This window comes from Macaca mulatta, chromosome 12 (genome assembly GCF_049350105.2).
Source record: "Macaca mulatta isolate MMU2019108-1 chromosome 12, T2T-MMU8v2.0, whole genome shotgun sequence".
In the NCBI taxonomy this organism is placed as follows: domain Eukaryota; kingdom Metazoa; phylum Chordata; class Mammalia; order Primates; family Cercopithecidae; genus Macaca; species Macaca mulatta.
Genome location: NC_133417.1, coordinates 92,780,054 through 92,787,380, shown reverse-complemented (window position 1 = coordinate 92,787,380; position 7,327 = coordinate 92,780,054). Strand labels below are relative to the sequence as shown.

At 37.6% G+C, this 7,327-nt stretch overlaps 1 pseudogene; it reads right to left on the bottom strand.

Annotated features, from left to right (window-relative positions):
• Positions 1-5,667: 5,667 nt before the first annotated feature.
• Positions 5,668-6,913, bottom strand: LOC720355 (hsc70-interacting protein pseudogene; annotated as a pseudogene).
• Between the last annotated feature and the right edge of the window lie 414 nt (positions 6,914-7,327).

Genomic DNA, 7,327 nt, shown 5'->3' with positions numbered 1-7,327 from the left:
TTAAATAATTTTGGGACATGTTGCATTCTAGAGGTTCATTTTGCTAACTAGCATGCCAAAGATTCTGAAGTTTTCTAGCAATTAATCTTTATCCTTATTTTATTTAACATACTGTTTCTCCAGTTTATTTAAGCGGATCATTTTTCCCCTTGATTTTGAGGAAAACAAGTTAGCGAATGCTAACTCAGAAGGAAAAAAGTTGCCCAAAGCCATACAATCTCATTTAATTTAAGTTCAAAAATGCCTGGCAGATTTTCTGATTCCTACAATATGGCGGCAGAGACGTTAGGCTAAATTATGTCAATATTTTTCCTCAGATGAATATTAAAATCTTTAAAAATTATTCAACTTTTATTATAGGTCAAAGGGTGCATGTGCAGGTTTGTTGCATGAGTGAATTGCATGACACCGAGGCTTGGGGTCTCAACGATCCTGTCACCTAGGCTGTAAGCATAGCAGCCAACAGGTGGTTCTTCAGCGCCCCCGCCCTCCTCCTTTGTTTAGAGGTCCGCAGTGTCTATCATTCACATCTTGATGTTCATGTGTATTCAATGTTTAGCTCCTATGTACAAGTGAGAACATGTGGTATTTGGTTTTCTGTTTTTGCATTAGGTTGCTTAGACCATTGGTAATGGTCTCCAGCTGCATCCTTGTTGCTGTGAAGGACACAATTTCATTTATTTTACGGCTGCAAAGTATTCTAAAGTACATACGTACCACATTTTCTTCATCCAATCCACTGGCAATGAGCATGCGGGTGCATGTGTCCTTTTAATCGACTGAGTTATTTTCCTTTGGGTGTATTCTCAGTAGTGGGCTTGCTGGGTTGAATGGTAGTTCTATTTTAGTTCTTTGAGAAATCTCCAAACTGCCTTCCACAGTGGCTGAAGTAGTTTGCATTCCCACCGACAATGTATAAGTATTCCCTTTTCTCTGCAGCCTCACCAGCATCTGTTATTTGCCTTTTTAATAATCAACATTCTGACTTTTGTGAGATAGTATCTCATTGTGATTTTGATTTATATTAAAAGAAAATATCTTAATCATGCTAAATTTTCTTTGTTAGAAGAGTGCAAATTTGTAATATTCACCAACTCACCAATTTTAATTCATCAAAAATTTCACAACTGCTAAAGGTGAAATTTTTATAAAATTAGCATTATCAAGGGAAATAAATTGTGAATCAGTGAAACATGAAAGTTTGCCTGTAAATTTTCAAACATAATTAGATTGGTTTAGTAGTTCAGAAAATGGTAAAATTAAAAAGTGAAAGCATCTGTTCACATCATCCTCCACCTTCTGAAAGAGATTATGCAAATTGCCCAAGAAAGCACAGATTTAAATAGACCCCAAAACTCTCTACAGATAATGCCTTGTTTGAGGTCACAGCTGTCTTCCCATATCTAGGAAGGACGTGAAACAGTTGCAGGACACCATTTTTTCAAGCTGATTATACCTCTTACCCAGAAGTGAGGACATGAGAACTTTTCTGGCCATACTCCAGTCCATGCTGCCTTGACTTTTACCTCAGTTTTGTGTGTTATTTGATTCTACCTGTCTATCTGTCTATCTGTGGCTCAGCAAAAGTGGTTTTTGATTTGATGTTAGAAGTTACTTGAGTGCTTATGTGGCTTTGCTCCCAGATCCCATCTCTTAGCTATAAATAAATAAATAAATAAATAAATACAAATTAAAATAAAGGCAAGTCAAACTGCCTTTATTTTTTTTCTCAGACCTAAAGGGCAGTCAAGTTTCTCATTTCTGGAAGACTGCAATGATTATTTCAAGGCTGTGAATCAAGGCAGACTGAGGATTGCCATACGCATATCTACTAATTTTTATCTTTTTTCCATATTGTTTTTAAAACTTTCTATAGAAGTATTCATGTAGACATAGATATAAAATTGACAAATTTTAAGTGTGTAGGCCCATATATTTTCACAAACCAAACATCCTCAGGCAATGAGCACACAATTTGAGACCATAATCAGCTTCAGAAAGAGTTCCCTTGGTCTCCATTGGAATCACTGTCTTTGATTGGGGTGCTATAACCAAATAGCATATTTCATACCGCACCCCCCTCCTATTGTCCCACCTTTTGCAGCTTCCAAAGTCTATTATTCTACTCTGTAAGTATGTATGTACCCATTGTTTAGCTCCCATTTTTAAGTGAGAATATGAGATTTTTTCCTTTCTCTTTCTGAGTGATTTCACTAAGGATAATGGCCTCGCATTCCAACCATGCTGCTGCAAAAGATACATTATTTTTTCTTTTTTTATGGTTATGCACACTAAAAGCCCAGTAAACAATATATCTATGTAACACAACTTCACTTGTACTCCTAAATCCATAAAAATAAAAAAGATTTTAAAAAGTATATATTTGTTTGCATGGAAGACCACTGAAGATTTAAGAAACATTAATACCAGATGGCTAGAGAGCCATCCAGGCACGAAAAAAATCTAATAATCAAGTCCTATTTCATATAGATTTAAAATTTTGCTTACACTGAGATTAAAAGTATTTGCATATATAATCAAAAGTATGCATTCATGATGTAATCATGTACGTATATGTGCATGTGTAATAGGAATTTTTTTGTTTGTTTTTAACACACTTATTGAGCTATTTTTAAAATATCTAATTCTTTTGGAAAGTGTCTGTTCATGTCCTTTGCCCAATTTTTATGGGGCTGTTAGGTTTTTTCTTATAAATTTGTTTAAGTTCCTTATAGATTCTGAATATTAGACCTGTGTCAGATGCATAGTTTGTAAAAATTTTCTCCCATTCTGTAGATTGTCTGTTTACTCTGCTGATAGTTTCTTTTGCTGTGCAGAAGCATTTTAGTTTAATTAAATTCCACTGTCCATTTCTGTTTTTATTGCAAATGCTTTTGGTGTCTTTGTCATGAAATCTTTGTCCATGCCTATGTCCTGAATGGTATTGCTTTAGTTGTCTTCCAGAATTTTTATACTTTTGGGTTTTACATGTAAGTCTTTAATCCATCTTGAGTTAATTTTTGTATATGTTGTAAGGAAGGGGTCCATTTTCAATCTTATATGGCTAGCCTGTTCTCCCAATGCCATTTACTGAATAGAGAATCCTTTCCCCATTGCTTGTTTTTGTCAGGTTTTGTGAAGATCAGATAATTGTAGGTGTGAAGCCTTATTTCTGGGTTCTCTATTCTGTTCCATTGGTCTGTTATGTACCAGTACCATTATGTATCGGTTATTGTATGAGTACCATGCTGTTTTGATTACTGTAGCCCTGTAGTATAGTTTGAAGTCAGATAGAGCAATGCCTCCAGCTCTGTCCTTTTTGTAATTGCCTTGGCTATTCAGACTCTTTTTGCTTTCATATGAACTTTAAAATAGGTTTTTTCTAGTTCTGTGAAAAATGTCAATGATAGTTCAATGGGAATAGCATTAAATCTATAAATTGCTTTGGGCAGTATGCCTGTTTTAACTATGTTGATTTTTCTTGTCTATGAGCATGGAATGTTTTTCCATTTGTGTCATCTCTGATTTCTTTGAGCAATGTTTTGTAGTTCATGAAAGAGATCTTTCACTGCCTAGTTAACTATATTCTTAGGTATTTTATTCTTTTTGTGGCAATTGTAAATGAGAATTCATTCATGATTTGGCACTCAACTTGACTATTGTTGGTATATGTTGGTCTTGACTATTGTTGGTTGGAATGCTAGTGATTTTTGCAAATTAATTTTGTATCTTGAGACTTTCCTGAAGTTGTTTATAAGCTTAAGAAGCTTTGGGGCTGGCCAGGCACAGTGGCTCACACTTGTAATCCCAGCACTTTGGGAAGCCGGGGGATGGCGGGGGGGCAGATCATTTGAGGTCAGTTTGAAACCACCCTGACTCACATGGTGAAACTCCATCTGTACTGAAACTACAAAAATTAGCCAGGCGTGGTGGTGGGTGCCTGTAATCCCAGCTACTTGGGAGACTGAGACAGGAGAATTGCTTGAGCCCGAGAGGTGGAGGTTGCAGTGAGCACAGATTGAGCCATTGCACTCCAGCCTGGGTGACAGAGCGAGACTCTGTCTCACAAAACAAAACAAAAAAACCAAAACAACAACAAAACAAACAAACAAACAAAAAGTTTTGCGGCTGAGTTGAGATGGGGTTTTCTAGATATAGAATCATGTCATCTACAAACAGGGATACTTTGACTTCCTCTCTTCCTATTTGAATGCCCTTTATTTCTTTCACTTGCCTGATTGCCCTGACCAGAACTTCCAATACTATGTTGAATAGGAGTGGCGAGAGAGGGCATCCTTGTCTTGTGCAAGTATTCAAGAGGAATGCTTCCAGCTTTTGCCCATTCAGTGTTGATGTTTGCTGAGGGTTTGTCAGAGATGGTTTTTTTTTTTTTAATTTGTCATTTTCTTTATCATTGGAGGGAAAGAAATCAAACAGAGGTGGGGGTATAGTTACACTGTTTAAGGATGAGCTGAATACAAAGACAATGAGTCTTTTACAGTCTCAACAACGCCACAATGAATAACTGAATTATCTCATTTATAATTCACACTGGATCAAAAAATTGGTTCCCCTCTGTATAGATCAATTTAACTCAAATCTTATTATCTTCAGAATACAAACATGAATACTACAAGATAAACTCTAACTGCACTAGGTATTTTCTAAGTAGAAGACCAAACACCAAACGGAATCCCTCTTTCCAACGTCTTTCGATATGACGAGATTTTGCCAGAGTGGAAATCTAACACTTAAAAAAGCATTCTCATGGCCAAGTAAGAAAATACAGTTATTGTGGGTATTACAATACATTTACCATATATATTACATATTGAATTAAACTCAGCATTAAATATGCTTCTAAAATTATGCTATTAATGATGATAGCAGTGATGATGCTGGTTGAGAAAGCCTGTCTTTAGCACAAGAAAAGTAAGGGAGAAATATTTAACAAGCAGAAAGCAGACACAGAGTTAGGCATTTTAATTTTTTTGACTAGGAAAGATAATTTTAAGCAATGAAATATACAAAGCAAAATAATCCTTTATTTCCCCTATGTGGAAATAATATGAAACATTTATTAGATATACTGGACAAGAACAGAACTAAGTACTCCAACTCTACTGCAGGATTACAAAAAAATCATCCCTTCACCACCGTGTAAGATTTAAGGGCAACCTGCCCAATGATGCATGTTATCTAAAACACAGCAAGATTGCTGCTGCCCTGCCAAGTACCTCCAGTTCCTACCCAGGTCCTACTGAAATGGTGGTGGTCCCAACTAGTTTTATTGATATAAATCTTTAAAGAAAAAGATAAAGCATTTAAAAAGACAAATCAAGATACTTCAGGAACCACATATCCAACAAAAACTTTATCCTCAAATGAGTTATGTTTGCCTTGTACTAAAACACTTTTATTTCACTCAATTTAGAGCAATAATATTTCATACATACGTGTCTTCCCTGCCCAGTAATTCAAAGAAAAAATCCAAAATGATTAGTAAAGAAGAATATAAAAATTAACAGATGCTTTAAATTTATTTTAAATATTTTTAAGGTTTAACAGGTGTTTGAAGTTTGTAATTCCTAGTAGGAAAACATTATCTGAATGAATACCCTAATGGTAAACCACTGTAAAATGCTTCAGCTGCATTTCAAGGAGAGGGGTAGGGATTATCTTCAAAGCACCCCGGCTCTCTTGATGAGAAGGTCAGAGGTACACTGGTTTGTATTATTGCGACATCCATAAGGTGATCTAGGTTGCTTTTCCTTCAGGAAGGGCTTTATTTATCAGAAGGACATTATGCTTGACCTCCAAATTTGGCTGACAATTTACTGATAAGATTCATAACCTTTGGGTTGCTCTAGTATTTTGACATATTTGCTGCGTTCTGAGCCACATCCTGGAAGGCCACCATAACTTCTGGATCCTGCATGGCTGAAAGAACCTCTGGATCACTAAGAATTTCATTGAGTCCAGGCAATCCGGCCGTTCCAGGCATGCCCCCTCCCATTCCAGGCATTCTTCCAGGAAAATTACCAGACATTCCCCTAGGAAAGCCACCTGGAAAAGAACCATACTGGGCTCCGGACTGTCGTCTGGCTTCTTCCTCCCTCTGGGCTCTCTCATGCTCTTCTCGTGCCTTCTTAACTCCTTCTATTCTTTCTTTGATCTCTCGCTCTTCACATTTTTGCTTATACTTTCTCCGATGTTCTGCAATTTTCTCTGCCCTAGGTTGAACTTCTTTCAGCATTGCACCAGCATCTTCATCATAATCCAATTTACAGCCAAGGGCAAGATGATGGGCTCCTTCTTCCCAGTGGCCTAGAAGCCTGTGTGCTTTCCCTCGCCATTTGCAAGGCTGAGCTGAATCAGGATTTATTTCAATGGCTCTGTCACAGTCTCGGATGGCAGCATTTGGCTTCTGTAATTTGACAAAGACACTGGCCCTCTTGGCATACAAAATGGCCAAGGGAGGATTCAGCTTGATGGCATCAGTGAATTAGTCAGTGGCTTTCTGCAGTTCACCATCATTTAGGGCTTCAATAGCAGCCACTTTCTTATCATTTGCCTGATCCATCATATCCTCTGTTATCTCTGCATTTTCATCTCCCATTTCTTGAGGGGCATCAGTGTCTGGTTCAATCACACCTTCATTATCAATTTCTAGATCACTTTACTCAATTGATGTTTTGTCTGCCTTTAAGTCTTCCTCCACTTTCTTACCATCAGGTTTTTCTTCTTTGGTATTTTCTTCTGATTTAGCTTTCTGAGTAGCAGGTGGTACTTTACCTCCCATACTCTCCACCCACTCCCTCAGGAAGCACATTTCGTCAGTGTGCAGAACGCTCGGATCCTGCTTACACATTTTCACAAAGGCCCAAAGCTTGTTCACTTTGTAGGGTTCCATGTTCAGGAGGCGGTGGGCGAAGCTGAGAGACTGCGACCAGGTTCCAGGCCCAGGCGCTGGCTTGGCATGACCGTGCAGAAGGGGACGGCTGCTGCGAGTCAGAACAGACTCAGATGGCTCTTATTGTTTTGAGGTATGTTCTTTCAATACCCAGTTTATTAATGGATTTTAGCATGGATTTTGATTTTTATCGAAAGCCTTCTCTGCATCTATTGAGATAATCATGTGTCTTTTTGTCTTTGGTTCTGTTACGTGACGAATCACATTTATTGATTTGCATATTTGCATCCCAGGGATGATGCCTACGTGATCATGATGGATAAGCTTTTTCTTGTGCTGCTGGATTCAGTTTGCCAGTATTTTGCGGAGGACTTTTGCATTGATGTTCATTAAGGATATTGGCCTGAATTATCA